We start from the raw sequence: 21,867 nt of genomic DNA, 5'->3' as shown, positions 1-21,867 counted from the left end.
AAACATGAAAATGCAGAAAGAAGACAATAAAATCACTCATGTTTATGAACATTTGTTTCTGTTAATAAATGATTTTTCTCTGGCATGATTTTCTTTTTGGTTATATAATATTCCATAGGGTGGATGTGTTAAATTATTTTAGTCCATTTCTTATTCCTGGACTTGAAGTTGCTTCTAGTTTTTCTCTATTACAGATAGCCTATTTATTAATATCATTGTGCACACATTCTTATGAACATCCCTGATTATGTCCTTAGCACAAGTTACTATATGTAGAATACTTGAGTTAAAGATACACACATTTTTCAAGTTTTTAGTGCATCAGTTATACCACTTACACATTGCTGTGGCCTCAGAAGCAGTCTCATAGAGTGTATGCTTTTGCTCATATTCTATCAGTTCTTGATATAACTCTGTGTGGTTCACAGAAAAGCTCTCAGTGGTCTGGGAATGGTGAGTACAAAGAAGTGGGAAGAAGTGAAGCAGAGTTGAGAGCCATTTTTGTTAAAGAAATATGGGCGGCTATTGCAGGCTTTGGAGAGCAGCTTTCCCCAAAGCAAACTTGTACTTTTGGAGACAGCTCAGATTCTGCATGTTAACTTGCCATAGTTCCCACGTCCCTATTTGCTTTGACTCAGTGACCCAACCCTTCAGGCACACCTCATGTATTCAATGATTGAGACCACTTACTCATACTAATCATTGCACACAGAAAATACATTAAAAAATTTGTATTCATTACTCAATATATTTTGCTCCTCAAGTGTCATGAAACATTCAGGGTATATTAACTGGCAAATCCACACCTGGAGTATATTACTGAGCTTTAGAAACTGTTAATTTAAAAATCAAATATTTAATTTTGAGGAAAAAATCAGTTTTGGATTTTAAGCATATATATCATCTTTCATTTTGGCCCAATTAACCCAGCAGGTGTGTGCAAATTAGGTCACTACTTTGTCACCGTGGTAACATGCTTTGGGGAGGTGGATCTTAACTACCTCCAGCACAGGGGATGTTGGCTGAGTAAGTATTAAGAGATGCTTTACAAATAAACAAGGCACAATTTAATACATTAGAGTATAGAAAATAGGTCTGGTGCTAGGTACCAACAGATAATCTTCCATGGCATGAAAACAAGTACTACCTCAAATTTATATTAACTAAAGAGATCTAATGAGCTGCAGAAATAGAACTTTCAAGACTTAAAATCTCTGATAGGACAGTAAAACTTACTGACGATCACTCATAAGGTGATTGTCCCATTTTCCCATTGAGTAAAGAGTTTAGAAGACAGATCAGGTTCCCTATAGTTGAAGTACATTTTTAGAAATAAGCTGTGGTTTTCAGGGTGTCAACACCTTCCTGCTTACTCATTCCAGTGACTAAAATCTAGTCAGGGTTTTTAAAAGGACAGTGTCTAAACATTTAAGTGCTATTTTTTAAATCATTATTCATAACTGCTTATGGGTTAAGAAGTTGGCAGACTTGGTCTATGCCAGCACTCCAGCATTAATACAAGTCTCTAACTCAGGCTTCTTCTCACCAGGTGGAAAAAGCAGACATGCTTCAAGATTGCTGGTAGAGATTGTGCAATCTGTTGGGTTGCTGAAGGTTCCAAATCATGTGGGCATTCTGCAGCCCCACAGAGTGGTAGAATTTCTTCACTTATCCCTGACAAGTTCACACCTCTTTTGGTCATTAAAATTGTAAATCTACATTATCAGATGCAGAAAACAGGCCACATTAGTGATATTAAATGTATTTCCAAAGAAGTACATCTCCTCGGACCTCTTTCAGCACTCAGTCACAAATGATATTTCCATTAAGCCTATGTCACCAGTTCATATGCAGCTTTATGTTTTTCAATTTCCCCCAAATGCTGCCTTATATTTGCATCACTTGTTCTCATTTTGAAGTATTTTTGTATATTGTATTTTTTGTGATATTTTACATATGGGGTTTCAAAAACTTGAATCCCTCTCGTGTTTGTTTTCAGTTGATTGTAACTTCAGTTTTATTACTTATTTCTTGCGTTTTCAGTAGTTAATATTTACAAAACACCTGACTAGACTCTTCAAGATTCCTCCCCCCAATCTCCCTCTCTATGCGTCAAGGATGAGAGGCACATAGAAGAGGCAAGGTGACTTGTGACTTAGCCTGTGTCACAGAGTATGTGAATTCACTTTCAAATGAGAAGTTTGGAGACTCACAAAGGGATCCTTGCTAAGTGGAAAAACAGTTGACTCAAGCACTCTTTTACCTCTAACTTCTTTTTCACCAGCACAAACTCCCTTCCTGTATTCAAGACTTCTTTTCTCATCTACTCCTCAGTGGACACTGAAAAAAAATTCTTTTAAAGAGCTGGTTCATAACATAAAAGCCTGAAGTCTCAGTTAAACCTGTTAACTTGCTAAGGGTAAGGGTATGTATTGTTCACTGGAGAACAGAATGCTATATTCTCCCAGATCTGCTGGGGAACAGGGAGGGTGGCAGTACAAATTAGCATCAGAACAAAGCTTTATCACAGTGGGATCCCAGGTTGTCTTAGGTATAAGATTCGAAACAAAAATGTGGAAAGGGATTGAAGCCATCAAATCTAATAAAGAAAATTGTAGTAGATTCAGGGAACTTGGACCCCTGAATTGTAGTAGCCAGGTTGGGGAGGAAATGGGCAGTTAAACAAAGTAGTGCTGTATCTTTCTTTCATTGTTTGATGAAATAATTTTTACCCCTTTTAACTGGAATGTTTTTTTAAAAAAGAAATGAGCCTGGTATATCTGAAACAAAGAGCTTACACAGTCACCGAGCTGGTAGGTTTTTATACCTTCCTTTACTGAGTATTGTCCTTCAGTACAATACAGAGCCATTTCTTTGTTCTCACAAGCTAGCAGTTAAATTGTATGTAAATGTATGCAAATTAGATGCTGTCTAATAAAGAGAGTCATTAGATGGAAGAAATATTTAGTTTAGAAAAAAAAAGCAGGTGTATTGTGTAAAAGAAAATGTAAGGCTACAAAAAAGCCCAAACTTTTGTGGGCAGTTTTAGAAAAAAATTATTAAAATAGATTTTAAAAGACTTACGTCTTCCTGACCTTTCTTTTGTGCTTATATATATGTGTGTGTTTTTAAAATATTTACATATAAAACTAGAGGATTGGCTTCTTTCCCAGAATTACTGGAAGCACCTTCACCAGGAACATTTGGACTTGAATAATCTCCACAGCAGCATTTTCTTTCTTGAATTAAATGAATTGTAAAATGGGTGATTGGCCCAGAAACACTGACTGTTTATTTGGGTTCCTTTCCTTTAGGTGGATAGAGGCTTAGTGGCTCCATGGTGGGTACCTTGCAACTAATCACCTTCACTGCTTTACGGCTCCCCTTTCACACTTTTCCACCCCAGCCTCTTAAAGGCTACCATAGGCTTCTTACATGTTATATGTTCCTTGAGAGGAACCCACAGTTCCTTTTGAACTTCATCAATGCTGTATTAAATGTTTAGCATAATGCTTAGCACTTAGTAAGCACTCATATTTATTTCTGGATGGTTAAGAGAATGAATGAGTTGATAAATAAATGAAATGTAATATCACATACATTAAATATTTTAATAGTCAGTAAAGTGGTTATGGGTATGTCAATATCCTTATAGTCCCCAGAAGACAGTCATTGAAGCAATTCCTCAGGTTTGCATATATAGCAGTTGTATGATAAGTGTGCAGCGAAAAAAATAAAATACTTTGCTGTCCTGTTTTCTCAAGTAACAAAGATGTTGAGTGCTAAACAAGTGTGTCACTTCTTGTGGCAGTTATTGTGGAGGCAAAAATAAGTAAGCAGTGTAGTCTCTCTAGGAGCTCCTAGTTTCTAGAGGAATCAGCCATACCCATACTTAATACACAGCAAATTGTACAATGTGGAGTTACAGATAAAATATTATGAGGGCATGAAAGAGAGAAATTCTGATTAAAAAGTGTCTGAGATAGTTTCTTAGAAGAAAGTAGAACTGAAGTAATAAGTCTTGAAAGTCATGAGGAGCAGACGGTTGTCTTTGGTGGAGTGGAAAAGTGCAAAGTTGTATGGTTCTCTACATTGCAGTCCCAAGTTAATGGAAATATACTGGATTTTCTTCTATTCTCTCATGAATTTACAGCAACAGCTTGATTTTAACCTTTGTGGAAACACAAATGAGGGCTGTGATGGATACAATAATGACTAAAGTAAAATTATAACTCCAGGTCAAAATTTTAATCACAGCTACTGAAGAGGAAATAAGGTAAATATGCAAAAAAGACTTTATAACTTTTAAATTCTAAGGTACTAGAAATAGAAAATTTTGTTATTATTCATAATGTGTAAGGTTTCCATGGTAGGAAATAGAATTTAGGGTATAAGAGATTTAGGGACAGAAACAGTACCTCATCAATGTTTTGTACCTTATATTTTAGTTTACAAAGTATCTTCCTGAATTACTGTCTTATTTTATTTTCACAACAGCCCTTAAGGTTGTAGAACTTATTATTTCTATTTTACAAGTGAAGAAACTGAGGTTCTGAGATCTTCAGTGACTTAACCAAGGTCACACAGTAAGTGTCAGAGCCAGATTTTCCTGACAGATTGTCTAGTTCTTTTCAAATACTTTGTTATTACCTAGAAACAGTGTATGGGAGAATTGTATAGCTAGAGAATCAGCATTCATCTTGGTTCTAACTTTACTGCAAATATTTTTCATCAGTTTGGTTTTATATCCACATTTTCTTCATTTTGGCAAGGGTAAAATAGGCAAGATTTAAAGTGAGGAAGGTATACATGGACAGGAACAGATGATCTGGGTAACTGATAAGGATAGGAAGAATTGTAATGGGTCTGTGGACTGAAAGCATTTTAATTAGTTTCTTGACTTTTGAGTTAAAAGATTTCAGTGGGAAGGTGCAAAATATGCTGTATTGAACTCATCTTGGAGGTAACCAAAGGTCTGTGGGACTAACAGCTTTTGATATTACTTAGTGCTTATTATTGTTATTATTATTATTTCTTTTTAATTATGCAAAGTGCTAATCAGTTTGATTATGCACAGTGCTAATCAGGTTAATTATGCAAAGTGCTAATCAGTTCTTCTTGAAGCACACGAGGAGAGCAGAGGTGCTGGCGGTGAATGGCGTAAGCTAGATGGGGGTAGTCACGGCAGTCATTCCTTATTAAGGTAGGGGTAGACAAGATAGCAAGGGGGATTTATCCACAAGTATAGAGAAAAGGAATGATAACTTTGGGCACGGGAAAGATTGTGGTTTTGGCAGAATGGTGCTTACACATAGAAAGCTGATTTCCTCCCCCTGTTGCATAGTTTGGTTAGATAGTCTCTGCTATATTTTGAAGGCACTCATTTGAAGCCAAAAAGACTGCAGAGGGAAAGAAACAGAGTATTGTATAGCTAGACAAGTTGTCAAAACAACTTATTGTAGTTGGCAAGCACCAATTCCTGGGAGGACAGTAGAGGAAGTAGAATCTAATAGACCTATACATGAAAGAGGACATCAATAAAGAGAATTGAAAAATTAAGGGAGTGTCATTCTGATAAAATAAACAGGGCCATCTCACCGCTGTATTGTTATTGGGATGGCTGTCTGAGCAGCATATTTCCTGAGGTGAACTGAGGGTTTCTTGGTGCTTGCAGTGGTCTCTGTTGAGAGTGGTGATGACGAATATGACAATAAGGGTTTTATGTAATAGCTCCTAGTTGGATCAGCTTTGTTGCTGCTGAAATCAAAGTGAATTTTAATATTAACTTGCAGGTCTGTGCTTATTAAGCTGGGTGACTTCCTGTGAAGATGAGTTTATAGCAATATGTTCATATGTTTTTATAGAACAATGACCGTGGAGCTCCCTTAGGAAAGCCCTTTTTATTTAGTTCTCCTGTTCTGTTCTGTGGTTTGATAAGCTATCAATGAAATACTGTGATACCTACTTGTTTGAATGTATTCAAAAAGCAGAAAGCATTTCAGGATTACTAAGTGAATAGTAATTTTTAAATACTGGTTTTAGTCCATGTAACTTTTCATTTAGTCTGGAATTTGAGCAGGACCTTTTTAAGTCACTTATATAAGGAGAGTCTGCTTCCGCTTTATAAGCTGACAAACTGAGTATTTATTTACCTTCCTCTTCTTAGGCTTCTGTCTAAGCACAACTCATCTTCACAAATGCCTATATTGAGCTTGATTTCTAGAAATGTCCAAATCATGGTAAGAATGCTGCAAAGTTGTTGGGACATATTAATGAGGTATTTGTCCAGGAAGCATTGGTACTTGGAATAAAGACAAGCTTTCAGTTTTTATTTTTTCTGTAAGACCAATTTCATTTTAAAATGTGAAGAGAATGACATAAATCTTTGGTTTCCAAGGAGAATCTGAAAAGGAATAGATTGTTAGAGGACAGCGCCCACAAATTGAGAAAGCCTGTTGGGGGCCCTTCGAGAATTTGGCTGGAAAATTCCGTTATAAGCCATCCTTCTGCTCAGCTTAATGGGAACAGGGTTTTATAAATGAAACATCACTTCTGTATTTCCCAACCCCCTGAGTCCAAGATAAGGATGAAATGTTCATATTACCACTTTATCAAAATCTATTGAGTTATTTCTTGACAAATTTAAAAAGATTTCTTAATGGTTCTACACAAAAGACACCTTGTAAATTCCATGTATTGGTGGTATACTAAACTCTTGATTCCTGATAAAGGTATTTGAACCCCAAAATATTGCTATGTAAGGCATTTGAAATGTCACTGTGTCAAGGAGAAAATGATGTGATCCAAATGGCACTTAAAATTAATTTAGTACCATCTAATATGGACAATCTCTTGATTAATTGTACACTTGCACCTTCATCATATACCCTCTCATCCACAGACCCATTCCTCACTTCATTAATCAAATATTATTTGGGTACTTCCTCTTATAAAGTGTGTACTAGTAACTATATGTTAATAACAGTACCATTTATGTCCCAGATAATGGAAATACAATTAGCCAAAAAGTGACAAGATAGCTGACATCATAGAATTCACTTACACAAGATGAGATGGTATTTTTCTCATGGTCTTCAGCCTTAGGAGTAAGGCTCTTCGTTTCTTCTCAGAACTTCTCTCTTTAGTAATCTATATAATTCAACTAGTTTGTCTTAGTATCTTCAATATTTACAAAATAAGATGTTGGGCTACAAGATTTCCAAGGTATTTCCCTTTCAATGTGCTATATGAAAGTGTATTAGCTGAGTATACTCAAATATATTAGCTATTTAAATATATAAATGCACATTATCATCATATTAAGAGCCTTACAATAATAGAAATTTTTGTTAGGCTTTGGTCTTTGAGGAAATGAAGTAATTTTTGGCTGATTCCATGGGCACAGTCTCCTTGGAGGTAAACTAATATTGAATATATAAAGGATGGACTTTGGAATCAGTTCTGAGTTTGAATCCTGGCTCTTCCAGTTATTAGCTGAGAAGTCATAACTGCTTTGAGCCTCTATTCCTTCACAGATCCTATCTCACAGGGTGACTGTATTAGTTCAAATAAACAATATAAATCACTGAGCTCAGTGCCCAGGGGCACACTGGAGGATAGCTTTGCTCCAAAGTCAGTCCCTTTCTCATTTATGGCAACTGTAGTCTTTCTGGCTCTTGCTACCAAGAATATCTCGAACTAATTCAACTTCCTTTCCCCAAGCTGCTTTTTCCTGCATTTAGCCCATACTTCAATTAGCTCAATATTTTTTCTCCCATTACATTTTTATAGTTTATTTCTCTTTGTTCTCCTTTTTATGTACTTTGACCACTTCCCTGCTTATACTGTGTCAGTTTTGGGGTGCTTATGTTCGCTGTATGTAACGCAGCTTTGACTATGACAAAAATGTATACAATTATCTTGTTGTTTTATTGTTAGCTGCTAAGCTATGTTCTTTTCTAACCCCAGGGACTGTAGCCTGCCAGGCTCCTCTGTCCATGGGATTTCCCAGGCAAGAATACTGCAGTGGGTTGTCATTTTCTTCTCCAGGGAATCTTCCTGACCCAGGGATCGAACTTATGTCTCCTGCATTGGCAGGCAGATTCTTTACCACTGAGTCACTAGGGAATAATGCAAGCCAATTATGTAGAAATATTTTGTCTGTGTCAAAATTTGACTGGAGTTGTTTACACTGTTGACCCCCTAACTATACTGGAAACTTCTTGAGGCCAAAAGCAAGTATATTCCCTGTGTTTAGAATGTGCTCTGCCAATAAGAATTCTACAAGCTAGCAAGGGACAACAGTTCTAAAACAGTAGCATATATGATCTACTGGGGATCATATATATGATGAAAATGTTGTGGAAGTGGAGATGTTGAAAGCTTCATGGAACAAATATTGGAAAGGCTTCCTGGAACAAATGATGTTTGAATTTGACCTTCAAAAAAGTACTTATTTCTTTCTTTGTGGAAAAAGAGAAGATAAAATGAATTCTAGGCAGAGATAAAATCTCATGGGTACAAAAAGTTGATTGGCAGCTGGAAGGCAGGGGATCAGGTGACACAAGGGAAGACTAGAAAGGTAGATTGGAAGCATATCATGAAGGATCTGTGAGTTGATTAGAGTTTTGTATGAATAATCCTAGCTTTCAAAAATAAGCGAATATTGGTGGTAAAGAGAACATTTCTTCACAGGAATATAGACATTAACTGTTTGTGTGAAAAAAGAAATGATAACATTTAGCAACCAATGTATACAGGAACAAGGATAATCTCAGAAAGAAGGTCCAAATCTGAGTTGAAGCCCTACTCCACCCTTGCTGTATTATTACCTTAAGCAATGTACTTCATCTTTCCTTACCGTATATTCATCAATATCACTTGGTAGCTCAGATGGTAAAGAATCTGCCTGCAATGTGGGAGACCTAGGTTCGATCCCTGGTTTGGGAAGATCCCCTGGAGAAAGGAATGGCTACCCACTCCAGTATTCTTGCCTGGAGAATCCCTTGCACTAACACTTTCACTGCTGGAAAAGTGACTATGGGTGGGGGAAGGGTGGAGAGTTCTTCATTAAAGTGCCAGAATTTCACTAAAGTAAGAGGGAAAAGTATAGATGGAAAGGAAAATAAACAGGGTGGGGGTTGGAAAATGCTTGTGGGTGATAGATGAGTTGGAGAGAGGTCTGAGCTGGGAGGGAGAGGAAGAATAGAGATTCTGAACCCAGGTGCTATCCATTTCCAATGTGGTCAAGACAGAGAAAAGGGATTATTTTCTTTCTCTTTTTGGTGTTTTTCTTGAGAAACAGAACAAAAGTTGAAATCATTTTTAGTATGCTTTTTATGTGTAGCTACTATTTCTTTGGGTCTAATCTAGGTATAATCTGGATCACAGCTTTGTTCCCATATTGCCACTTCCATTACAAACACAACACAGTGAGGAAGTAAGGCTCTAAATTGTGCCAGTGTTTCACAAGTAGACTTCTTTGGTGATTTAAGCTCTCTTCATCAGTTGTTCTTTTTTTTTTTTTTTTTTTGGTTTTTTTTTTTTTTTTTTTTTTTATTATTATTTTTTTTTAATTTTAAAATCTTTAATTCTTACATGTGTTCCCAAACATGAACCCCCCTCCCACCTCCCTCCCCATAACATCTCTGTGGGTCATCCCCATCAGTTGTTCTTGATGTTGAGTTTAAGGCCATTAAAGTATAGAAGTGAAGGGATGATGGCCAACCAGTACATGAGTCGTACTAAATAGCAGTCCCTCGATATGACCTAATTTCTAGTACATGCCACCTGCATGCTGAACTTAATTCATGTGTTTATACTTGTTAGGGGTCAGATTTGCAAAGCAATTTTATATCAGTCAAAACAAATTTGTGTTTAGTTTCAAAGGATGGAACTCTTCATTTTAGGCATTTTTGGAATAATTTTTGGAAGATTAGATAGACAATTAATCAAAATGCCTATAAGAAATGTTAGCAATTAACCATTATCCAATAAATACTATTAGTCATTATTATTTAGGAATTAAATGCTGTTTAACCAGGGTAATTGTTGAGTCACAACATTGTTCTCTGTAAGATTAACCACTGATATATGTGGATGTGCTTCAGTTAATGTATCTAGGAACTTGGTGTCTCCCCAGGGCTGGGATTTCAAGGAATAAATGAAGACTTCTTGACGTAAATAACACACTTTTTGTAAGGTAGATTTTATACGTTATCCAGTGTTTATTTTATAACCATTCATTTGTTTTTACTTTTCACATTAAAAAAGAAAACAGTTTCATAAATTTCCGTTTGATTTTTTTGTTTTTATAAAGGAAGTCCCACTGGATTATGCAACATTAAGCATATGGCTACACAGAAATTAAAAAAAAACTGTGGCCATCAGAAGTAAATATTGGTAATAACACTCATGGAATTCACACATGTAGATCATTGTGAGATAAGTAGAAATACTTACATAGAGCTTAGATAGAGAAGTAGACTTTTTAATATAAATATAAATGGAGGCATTTGTTATGAAAATGGTGGCCCTTGAAATTGGCTTCCTGCTTTCACTTAAGAAGAACACCTTCAATCAGATGATTTTTTCCTCTGATAAGAGTGAAAAATCATCAATCTAAACACATTTTATTATGAAAGATACTTGGAAGAATTCTATTGATATAAACTAATGCAAGATGGGAATTTGCTTATTACAGTGTTTTGAATGTCCTCTTCCATTGATCATGTGCAATTGGTATAAAGAGAGATCCTGTGTATGGTAGAGGGCCTATATTTGCATCCTTTTGCATACTTAGACATTCTTTAGCAGGGCGTATTTTTGTTTATTGACAGTATTTCTCAGTCCTTTGTACAATTATAATGTGTATAGCAGCAGCAGCATTTGAGTGTGCAATAAAGGTAGGTTCTTCTATCAATGCAGCCAGAAGAACATAAAGAATTCATTATACTGATTTTGATTCTGTGGGTGAAATAGGTTTGCTCCATGAACTTTCATTGCACAGGACAAAATGCTATGCTCATGAGACATGCAGGCAGCTGAAGAGTCAAGAAAAGCTGTGTTGGTTTTATTTAGGAAGTGCCTGGCTTCTCATCTGCTTGGGAAAGGAGCAGGCCATATCACCAGTTGCCAAGTGCTCTAACGCTGAGAAGAGTGTCAGCTGTGGTTACCCTGGGGATTTTGGCGGCAATAAGCACTTTTCCTTGAGAAAAATCAGCATAGATGCCACACATTGGAATTGGAAGAATTGCTTTTATTTTCTATTTTCTTTAAAAATCAAATTTGCTTTTCCTTCCTTCCCAGCTGTTGCAGCTTCCTTGATTTTTAGCTCAGATGATGGGAGTAACACATGTTCACTGAAACCCAGAGGAAAGCTCAGCTCCCTTCTTTTCTTCTGATATGAACTCATTGAAGTCAAAATACTGGCTAACCCGAACTGAATAATATATTCAGAAAGAGATTTGTCCGGGAGGGGTGTTCATGGGTGAAGACGACAGTGGTGGGGGTAATCGAAGCAGTTTTTCAAGGATATCAGTGTCAATGACATGTATTAGGAAACTTGAATATGCCATCTCCAGGATGTTTTTAGCTGAAAAACCTTGGAGACCTAACCTGTTCCATGGAGAAGTCTTTTTTTACTTTCTAAATTTATCATAGTTTATAGCTGGGAACAAAATGCATATATAGAAATTGAATTGGCTAAATTAGTATGCAGTAAGTCGGGCATTAAATATACCTGACTTTTTCTGTTAATTCTCTCCCTTCCCTATTATCTCTTACCTCTCAAATGGGAAGGTCACATCTGTTTTCTCACCAAGTTTTACCATCATGTTAAAGAACCAAAGTTCCTTTAAGGTCAATATAGGGGAGGATTAGAGTAGCTTTTATTCTAGATGTTCAGTTTTTCTACCATCTTTTATTTTACATAAAGAAACTAATCAGCTGACTTAGCTGGAGATTGTGTTTTTTTTTTAATTTTCCCCTCCTTTCTTAAGAACCTATTGCCTACAAATTACTTATTCTCCTCCTCTAGATTTATCTACTTTCATTATTGAAGGAGACTTTGCCATCCTGTAATTTCTTGTCTGTTGGCTTTTCTTAAGATAGCAATTTCAAAAGCAATTATTGACCATTTCTGTATGACTATTTAAGATACTTTACATACTGTATTTGTTAGAGTTCTCCAGAAGAAAAAACCCAATAGGATGTATAGATAGACAGATAGATCTCTGGTGCTACTGCTGCTAAGTCACTTCAGTTGTGTCCAACTCTGTGCAACCCCATAGACAGCAACCTACCACGCTCCCCTGTCCCTGGGATTCTCCAGGCAAGAACACTGAAGTGGGTTGCCATTTCCTTCTCCAATGCATGAAAGTGAAAAGTGAAAGTGAAGTCGCTCAGTTGTGTCTGACTTGTAGCGACCCCATGGACTGCAGCCTACCAGGCTTCTCCATCCATGAGATTTTCCAGGCAAGAGTACTGGAGTGGGGTGCCATTGCCTTCTCCAAGATAGATCTCTATATGTATCCAACTAACTGTATATTTACACACACACACATTTATTACAAGGAATTAGTTCACACAATTATTACAGCTGACAAGTCCCAAGATGTGAAATTGTCAAGCTGTAGACCTAAGAGAACTGATGATGTGGTTGGAGTATAGTTTCAAGGTTGAGAACTAGGAGAGCTGATGGTATAGTTCTAATCAAAAGGCTGGTAGGTTGAACTGAGGAAGAGCCAATGTCTCAGTTCAAGTCCAAAGGCAGGAAGAAAACTAATGTGCCAGCTCAAATATAGGCAAGCAGGAGGAATTCCCTGTTACAATAGGCTTTCAACTGATTGGATGGGGCCAATCCTAATAGGGAGATTAATCTGTTTTACAGGGAGATTAATTTGTTTTACTCAGTCTATAGATTCTAATGTTAATATCATCAAAAAATACCCTCACAGATATACCTAGCATGTCAGTATTCTTGCCTTGAAAACCCCATGAACAGTATGAAAAGGAAAAAAAAAATATGACACTGAAAGATGAACTTCCCAGGCTGGTAGGTGTACAATATGCTACTGGAGAAGAGTGGAGAAATAACTCCAGAAAGAATAAGGAGACAGAACCAAAGCAAAAACAACGTCCAGTTGTGGATGTGACTGGTGATGGAAGTAAGTCCGATGTTGTTAAGAGCAATAGTGCGTAGGAACCTGGAATGTTAGGTTCATGAATCAAGGTAAATTAGAAGTGGTCAGACAAGAGATGGCAAGAGTGAACATTGACATTTTAGGAATCAGTGAACTAAGATGGATTGGAATGGGACTCAGATGACCATTATATCTACTACTGTGGGCAAGAATCCCTTAGAAGAAATTGAGTAGCCCTCATAGTCAACAAAAGAGTTTGTAATGCAATATTTCAGTATAATCTCAAAAATTACAGAATGATCTCTGTTTGTTTCCAAGGCAAAATATTCAGTATCACAATAATCCAAGTCTGTGCCCCAACCAGTAATGCTAAAGAAGCTGAGGTTCAATGGCTCTATGAAGACCTACAAGACCTTCTAGAACTAACATACCCCAAGGATGTGCTTTTGATTATAGGGGATTGAAATGCAAAAGTAGAAAATCAGGAGATATCTGGAGTAAAAGGCAAAATTGGCGTTGGAGTACAAAATGAAGCAGGGCAAAGACTAACAGAGTTTTGCCAAGAGAATGCACTGATCATAGCAAACACCCTCTTCCAACAACACAAGAGAAGACTCTATACATGGGCATCACCAGATGGTCAATACGGTGATTATATTCTTTGCAGCCAAAGATGGAGAAGCTCTATACAGACAGAAAAAACAAGACCAGGATCTGACTGTGGCTCAGATCATGAACTCCTTATTGCCAAATTCAGATTGAAATTGAAGAAAGTAGGGAGAACCACTAGACCATTCAGGTGTGACCTAAATCATATCCCTTACGATTATATAGTGGAAGTGACAAATAGAGTCAAGGGATTAGATCTGATAGAGTACCTGAAGAACTATGGATGGAGGTTTGTGACATCATCCAGGAGGCAGTGATCAAGACCATCCCCAAGAAAAAGAAATGTAAAAGGCAAAATGGTTGTCTGAGGTGGCCTTACAAATAGCTGAGAAAAGAAGAGAAGCTAAAGGCAGAGGAGAAAAGGAACAAGATACCCATTTGACTCAAAGTTCCAAAGAATAGCAGGGAGAAATAAGAGAGACTTCCTCAGTGATCAGTGCAAAGAAAATGGGAAAGACTAGAGATCTCTTCAAGAAAATTAGAGATACAAAGGGAACATTTCATGCAAATATGGGCACAATAAAGAACAGAAATGGTATGGACCTTACAGAAGCAGAAGATATTAAGAAGACATGGCAAGAATACACAGAAGAACTATATAAAAAAAATCTTCATGACCGAGATAACCAAGATGATATGATCACTCCTTTAGAGCCATACATCCTGGAATGTGAAGTCAAGTGGGCCTTAGAAAGCATCACTATGAACAAAGATAGTGGAGGTGATGGAATTCCAGTTGAGCTGTTTCAAATCCTAAAAGATTACTCTGTAAAATATGCAGTCAATAAGCCAGCTAATTTGGAAAACTTAGCAGTGGCCACAGGACTGGAAAAGGTCAGTTTTCATTCCAATCGCAAAAAGGGCAGTGCCAAAGAATGTTCAAACTACTGTAAAATTGTGCTCATCTCACACGCTTGGAAAGTAATTCTCAAAATAGTTCAAGTGAGGCTTCAACAGTACCTGAACCATGAACTTCCAGATGTTCAAGCTGGAAGGCTGAGGAACCAGAAATCAAATTGCCAACATCCATTGGATCATAGAAAAAGCGAGACAGTTTCAGAAAAACATCTACTTCTGCTTCATTGACTATGCCAAAGCCTTTGACTGTGTGGATAACAACAAACTGTGGAAAATTCTTACTTAAAGAGATGGGAATACCTTCTTCTTGAGAAATCTGTATGCAGGTCAAGAAGCAACAGTTAGAACCGGGTGTGGAACAACAGATGTCTTCCAAATTGGGAAAGGAGTATGTCAAGAATGTATATTGTCACCCTGCTTCTTTAACTTATATGCAGAGTTCCGTTCAGTTCAGTTGCGCAGTCATGTCCGACTCTTTGCGACCCCATGAATTGCAGCACGCCAGGCCTCCCTGTCCATCACCAACTCCCGGAGTTCACTCAGACTCACGTCCATCAAGTCAGTGATGCCATCCAGCCATCTCATCCTCTGTCGTCCCCTTCTCCTCCTGCCCCCAATCCCTCCCAACATCAGAGTCCTTTCCAATGAGTCAACTCTTTGCATGAGGTGGCCAAAGTACTGGAGTTTCAGCTTTAGCATCTTTCCTTCCAAAGAAATCCCAGGGCTGATCTCCTTCAGAATGGACTGGTTGGATCTCCTTGCAGTCCAAGGGACTCTCAAGAGGCTTCTCCAACACCACAGTTCAAAAGCATCAATTCTTCGGCAGAGTACATCATGTGATATGCCAGGCTGGGTGAAGCACAAGCTGGAATCAAGATTGCTGGGAGAAATATCAATAACCTCAGATATGCAGATGACACCACCCTTATGGCAGCACGTGAAGAGAAACTAAAGAGCCTCTTGATGAAAGTGAAAGAGGAGAGTGAAAAATCTGTCTTAAAACTCAACATTCGAAAAACTAACATCATGGCATCCAGTCCCATGACTTCATGGCAAATAGATGGGGAAACAATGAAAACAGTGACAGAGTTTATTTTCTTGGGTTCCAAAATCACTGTAGATGGTGACTGCAGCCATTAAATTAAAAGACACTTGCTCCTTGAAAGAAAAGTTATGACCAACCTAGATAGCATATTAAAAAGCAGAGACATTACTTTGCCAACAAAGTCTGTATGTTCAAACCTATGTTTTTTCCAGTAGTCATGTATGGATGTGAGAGTTGGACTATAAAGAAAGCTGATGGCAGGAGAATTGATGCTTTTGAACTATGGTGTTGGAGAAGACTCTTTAGAGTCCCTTGGACTGCAAGAAGATTAAACCAGTCAATGCTCAAGGAAATCAGTCCTGAATATTTGTTGGAAAGGCTTATGCTGAAGCTGAAACTCCAATACTTTGGCCATCTGATGGGAAGGACTGACTCATTGGAAAAGACCCTGATGCTGGGAAAGATTGAAGGCAGGAGGAGAAGGGGACAACAGAGGATGAGATGGTTGGATGGCATCGCCGGCTAGATGGACATGAGTTTGAGTGACATCCGGGAGTTGGTGATAGACTTGTAAGGCTGGCGAGCGGCATTCCATGGGGTTACAAATAGTTGGACATGACTGAACGACTGAACTGAACTGACATACCTAGAAAATATTTGACAAATATCTCTTCATTGGTGTCCCAGTAAAGCTGACATACAAGTAACCATCACACATTCTTTGCCTCATTTGTGTGTGTGTGGTCTGTATGTGTGTGTGTGTGTGTGTGTGCGGTATGTATATGTGTGTGTGTGTGTATGTGTTAGTTGCTCATTTGTGTCTGCTTCTTTGCAACTACATGGACTGTAGTCCCCCAGGCTTCTCTGTCCATGGAACTCTCCAGGCAAGAATACTGGAGTTGGTATCAGTTCCCTTCTTAACGGGATCTTCTCAACCCTGGAATCAATCTCTGGCCTTCTGCAATGCAGGCAAATTCTTTACTATCTGATCCACCAGGAAGCCCCATTTAGTCCTGACCAAAATACAGTCCAAAGCTTGATGAGGTAAATACTGTTTATTATTTTCATCAGATTTAATGGTTAAACATCTTGGTTTCTGGAGTGAGGTTAAAGTGGAAGTGAAAGTGAAGTCGCTCAGTCGTATCTGACTCTTTGCGAACCCATGGACTGTAGCCTACCAGGCTCCTCAGTCCATGGAATTTTCCAGGCAAGAGTACTGGAGTGGGTTGCCATTTCCTTCTCCACGAGATTTTCCCAACCCAGGGATTGAACCCGGGTCTCCCGCACTGTGGGCAGACGCTTTACGTCTGAACCACCAGAGAGGCTTGAGTGAGGTTATCCTTGTCAAATTCTGATTCCAACACTTACAGTAGAACAGTAGGCAAGTTACTTAACCTCAGTTTCCTCATCTCTAGTCTGGGGATGATAATGCTTCATACCTTGTTGAGATATTATGAATTAAGTGAGATAATAGATGTAAAACACTTTGATGACTAGGACATAGCTTTACTACTTAGTGAAGGCTAGCTACATTTGATACACACAAAGAAATAAAGGCTTATAGAGGTTAAGTTCCATGGCCAAGCTCAAACAGCCAGTAAGTGGTTAAATTAAGATTTGAGCTTATGCTGTCTGACTCTAAAATCACGCATTTAAACATTCTTCTCTACTAATCTCTACTTCACAGAGAATCAGTATAATATAACAGCTAAGGCCGTGGTATTGGACACCAGTGGGTTCAAATCCTGGCCCTTTGACTTACCAAAAAACTTTTGGCAAGTTACTTAACTTCTCTGTACCTTGGTTTCTTCATCTCTAAAATAAAAATAAAATGGTACCCTTCTCAGAGTAACAGAGAATCAAATGATTTCTGCCTTTCTCTATGAATTTCACGTGATAGAATTTCAGACACAGGAAGATGGTGGAGAGATTTCTTCAGTTGCCCTCAAATTGTATCAGTTGATCCCTGAATAGGTAAGATTTATGAACTCTAAAGACGTATTGAAAGACACTGGTGTATTCTTAGTGTTACAGATCACCTTGTTTTGAAGCAAATTTCTTAGGAAACTCTTTTGAGAGAGTGAAAATGATGATTTCTTTCAGAATAATTTTATGTATCCTCAAAATGAAGCTGAAACCAGTGGGTGTGAGTCAGAGGGAAATCAAGGAGGAGACCATTACAGCCAAGGGCCTCTTTTTGTGACTCTTTTTTCCATTTAATAGAAGCTATGAACAACTCACTACTTGGGACAACTCTTTCTGTTTCAAGACAAGAAGACTCAGAATTTCAAGATGTTGTATCTGACTTTTCACCTGTCAACCAAGAGCAGCTGAAAAGGCGAGAGCCCTGGAGAACTGTTTTCCTACATATGTATTTGTTTTTAGACAAATGTGTTTGTTTGAACATCTGAACACCATGGAAATGCCCATAGTTGAGGGACGTAGAAGCCCTAGAAGTGTTGACTCAGTCCTTGATCATTCTGTGTGATGGATTACATGCCACATACTTCAGCTTGCTGTGTGTGAGGTCTTTCAGCACGATTTGTAATAAACACTAATCCTAAATGAAGGACACAAGAAACTTACTGATTTTCTTCCCAGGAGATTAATGAGTGTTTGACTGTTACCTTGCTGTTGCTTATAGAAAGAGAATTCCAGAGAAAAACCATACTGTGTGTCTTGCTCAGTCGCTTCAGTTGTGTCTGACTCTGTGCCACACTGTATCCCAGCAGGCTCCTCTGTCCATGGGATTTTCCAAGGCAAGAATACTGGAGTGGGTATCCTTTCCTTTCTCCAGGGGATCTTCCTGACCCAGGGATCAAACCCGCACCATCTCCTGCATCTTTTGCATCACAGGCAGATTCTTTAATACTGAGCCACCCGGTCAGACCAATTGTGTCTTCAGTTCAGTTCAGTTCAGTTCAGTTCAGTTCAGTTGCTCAGTTGTGTCCGACTCTTTGCGACCCCATGAATTGCAGCACGCCAGGCCTCCCTGTCCATCACCAACTCCTAGAGTTCACTCAAACTCATGTCTAGTGAGTTGGTGGTGCCATCCAGCCATCTCATCCTCGGTCGTCCCTTTCTCCTCCAGCCCCCAATCCCTCCCAGCATCAGAGTCTTTTCCAATGAGTCAACTCTTCACATGAGGTGGCCAAAGTATTGGAGTTTCTTATTCCCCCTCAAAATGTTTATAAACATATGAAATCAGGTTAAAATTAACATTAACAGCAGGTTTGAGGGGGAAGCATAGAATCCAGGTGCAGGCTGAAGGGAGTGTGGAAATGAAGGGAGGAAATGTACGGTTACCCTCATGTCTAAAAGTGATGGGAAAATTGTAAGCCAATTGCATATCATCTTCAACACTTACTACTTACTTCCTTTTATAATTTAACTCTTGAAGCCAAAGCTAGAAATCTGTCTTCCTTACCCAATTTCTCCCTGTTGCCTACCACCCATATACCATCTGCAATTTAGACTCTTCTCAAAGTAAGCAATACTTGTGTTTGTTATTATGTGAAAACTATTAGAATCAGATGAAAATTTTATGGTAAACATCAGATGGAAATGTTGTCTCTGATATACAATAGCAGTTACTTTATTATTATATTCATTTTATTTTCATACAGTTATATAAGGATTCTCTCTTTCTTTCTGTCTTTTCTTTTGGCAATTGACATGAACAATCTTTCTCAGAGAAAAAATACTTAAGAATTAGAAAACCAGGAGGAAAAGTATAATTGAGTCTGGAAACCTTTTTGCCTCAGCTAAATAAATAAGAAATGATAAGACATACAATATAATAAGAGATGAGAAATACCGAGGTTCGAGAAGACCGTTTTATTTAATCCCATTTAATTTTATTGAATCAAATTTGATAGAGACAATGTCAATGGACATGTATAAGGAGATTGGTAGTAGAATGCCTGGGGCTGTCATATCACTGAATGAGGTGTATAAACAGAAAAGGAATGTTGAGTAATTCTGAATATAAGGGTGATTTTTAGATATCAAATTTCAGTTTTTCAAATGCACAGAGCCAGCATGTTAAAGCATATCTGTCACTTGAATCTAGTTCTTGAATTCAATATACTAAAAATCAAATACCTCTATACTATATTTGTAATTTTCTTCCTTTGCCAACAGATTTTTAGAGTGTTTCCCTGGCATTGCTGAACTCCCAGCCAAAATATGTATTTCAGTTCAATTTTTGGAGGAGAAATAACCTTAACTGGGCTGCTAGCACTTATTATTTGCTCAGTCATGTCTAATTCTTTGCAACCCTATGGACTATAGCCTCCTAGGCTCCTCTGTCCATGAACTGTGGCCCACCAGGCTCCTCTATCCGTGAAATTCTCTAGGCAAGGATACTGGAATGGGTTGCCATTCCCTTCTCCAGGGGTCTCTTCGACCCAGGAATTGAACCTGGGTCTCCCATGTTGCAGGCAGATTCTTTACCATCTGAGCACCATTAAACATCAAACTTAGATTTTCTTGTATCTCATTGATTTACTTACAGAGTGAAGCTTCCGTAGCAAACTTGAGGAGTCCATTTATAAGCAGAAATATTTGGAAAGGCTTGATATTTTGTCCTAAAAATGAAGGCAAAAGAAATGAGATTGTTTTTTAAAAACTGAACAGTTCTAGTGGATTATCAGAGTGAAATGAATGCAGTTATGCTTACTTATCAACAAGCCACACTTGGGTCAGTTATGTTCTGAGAGAGTCTGTGTAGTAAAAAAAGAGATAGCGCCCAAAGGTGACCATAGAGAAGATTGCCAGCCTCTACAGGGAGTTTGTGAGGCCTTTTTATCTTTTAATATTTTGTGTACTTTTAAATTTCTTTTGACTGAAACGCAATTTTATGCAGTCCAAATGGAAGCTCTAGAGTGTATTTGTATAGGTGGAATTAGAGAATTGACAATATGAGTAACTAAAATAGATAACTAAGACCTTTCAGAACTCATTCTGATGCCTCAATTAAACTTCAGACATTGATCACATTGTCTAAGTAATTGTCAGTTAACCATCAAATTTATGAATATATAGTTTAAATGATCAGTACACCTACATTTCTTTACAGTTTCCTCATAGATGCCCAGGAAGAGACTGAACTGTCAAAGCAGTGGCAAATTAGGATGATAAAATGGTAAATCTAAACAGACAGGAATTACTTGTTTATTAAATTTCTTGCCTCATAATTGCGTAAATACAAAGATACCCTCCTCTCAGATACATAAGCAATAATTTAAGCTCCATAACAAAAAGACATTGTATTTATTCCTAGAATCCCTTATAATACCTGAAATATAGTGTGTGTTCAATAAATATTTGTTAAATCAATGGATTCTATTGTAAAGAGGCTCACTGCTATCCTAGATTTAGTTACACATCAGATCATATCAAATCTCTTCCTTTCTCCTCCACTTTTAAGAGCAAGCATTCATATAGGCTACTTCTAACTTACAAACAGGTTGTGTTTAAAAATTCATACAGTTTAGTCATTTGAAACCAAGAATGCTTCTCTCATTTAAATGTGTGTAGCAATGAGCACTGATTCAGCATTCACTCTGGCCCAGTCACAGTTCTAGGCTTGGGGCATACCATGGTGAAAAGTCATGTTTCCCTATTTCCGCTAGCTCTTAGGACAGTGCCAGGCACATAATAATAGCTAAAAGATAGCTTAAAGAACTATATTAAAGAACTTAAAGAACTAATAATAGCTTAAAGAACTTAGAACTACTTAGTTCTACTAAGTAAAACTACTTAGTACTATTATACTTAGAACTACTATTCTTAAAGATTCACCCTACTAGTTTCAGGGATAATCAGAGTCCCTAGCCTCTGAACTGAGCTATTGTTTTATTTTCCTTCCCAAAACAAATTTGAATGAGAGTACTGGATAAGAAAAACCAGGTGCTATTTTAGGTGTTTTTTTAAATCATATTTCTTTACTCTTCCCTGAGCACCCACTTTCAAAACAGAAAAATCCTGCTCTTTTTTTCTTTAATGTCCTTGCTATATGATCTTGGCAATTCATGGACCTGTCTGTGTGATTCTCATCTGAAAATAATAAAGAAATGATAAAATTCTAATTCACATGGAGAATACAGCAGAACTTAGTAAATTAATGTTTGCATAGTGCTTAGAAATCTG

General features: G+C 37.7%; 1 long non-coding RNA gene across 1 annotated transcript in view; it reads left to right on the top strand.

Moving 5' to 3' along the window:
* The window catches only part of LOC128048931 (uncharacterized), a 191,725-nt gene extending 173,604 nt beyond the window's left edge, over positions 1–18,121 (top strand). The window contains exon 4 of the long non-coding RNA XR_008199416.1: positions 17,938–18,121. This is a non-coding gene — a long non-coding RNA (uncharacterized LOC128048931). The remainder of the gene's footprint in view (positions 1–17,937) is intronic.
* The last annotated feature ends 3,746 nt before the right edge of the window (positions 18,122–21,867 follow it).

The sequence above is a fragment of the Budorcas taxicolor genome, chromosome 1 (assembly GCF_023091745.1).
Source record: "Budorcas taxicolor isolate Tak-1 chromosome 1, Takin1.1, whole genome shotgun sequence".
In the NCBI taxonomy this organism is placed as follows: domain Eukaryota; kingdom Metazoa; phylum Chordata; class Mammalia; order Artiodactyla; family Bovidae; genus Budorcas; species Budorcas taxicolor.
The sequence above is the reverse complement of the archived record's forward strand: the minus strand, read 5'-3'. Positions and strand labels throughout refer to the sequence as shown.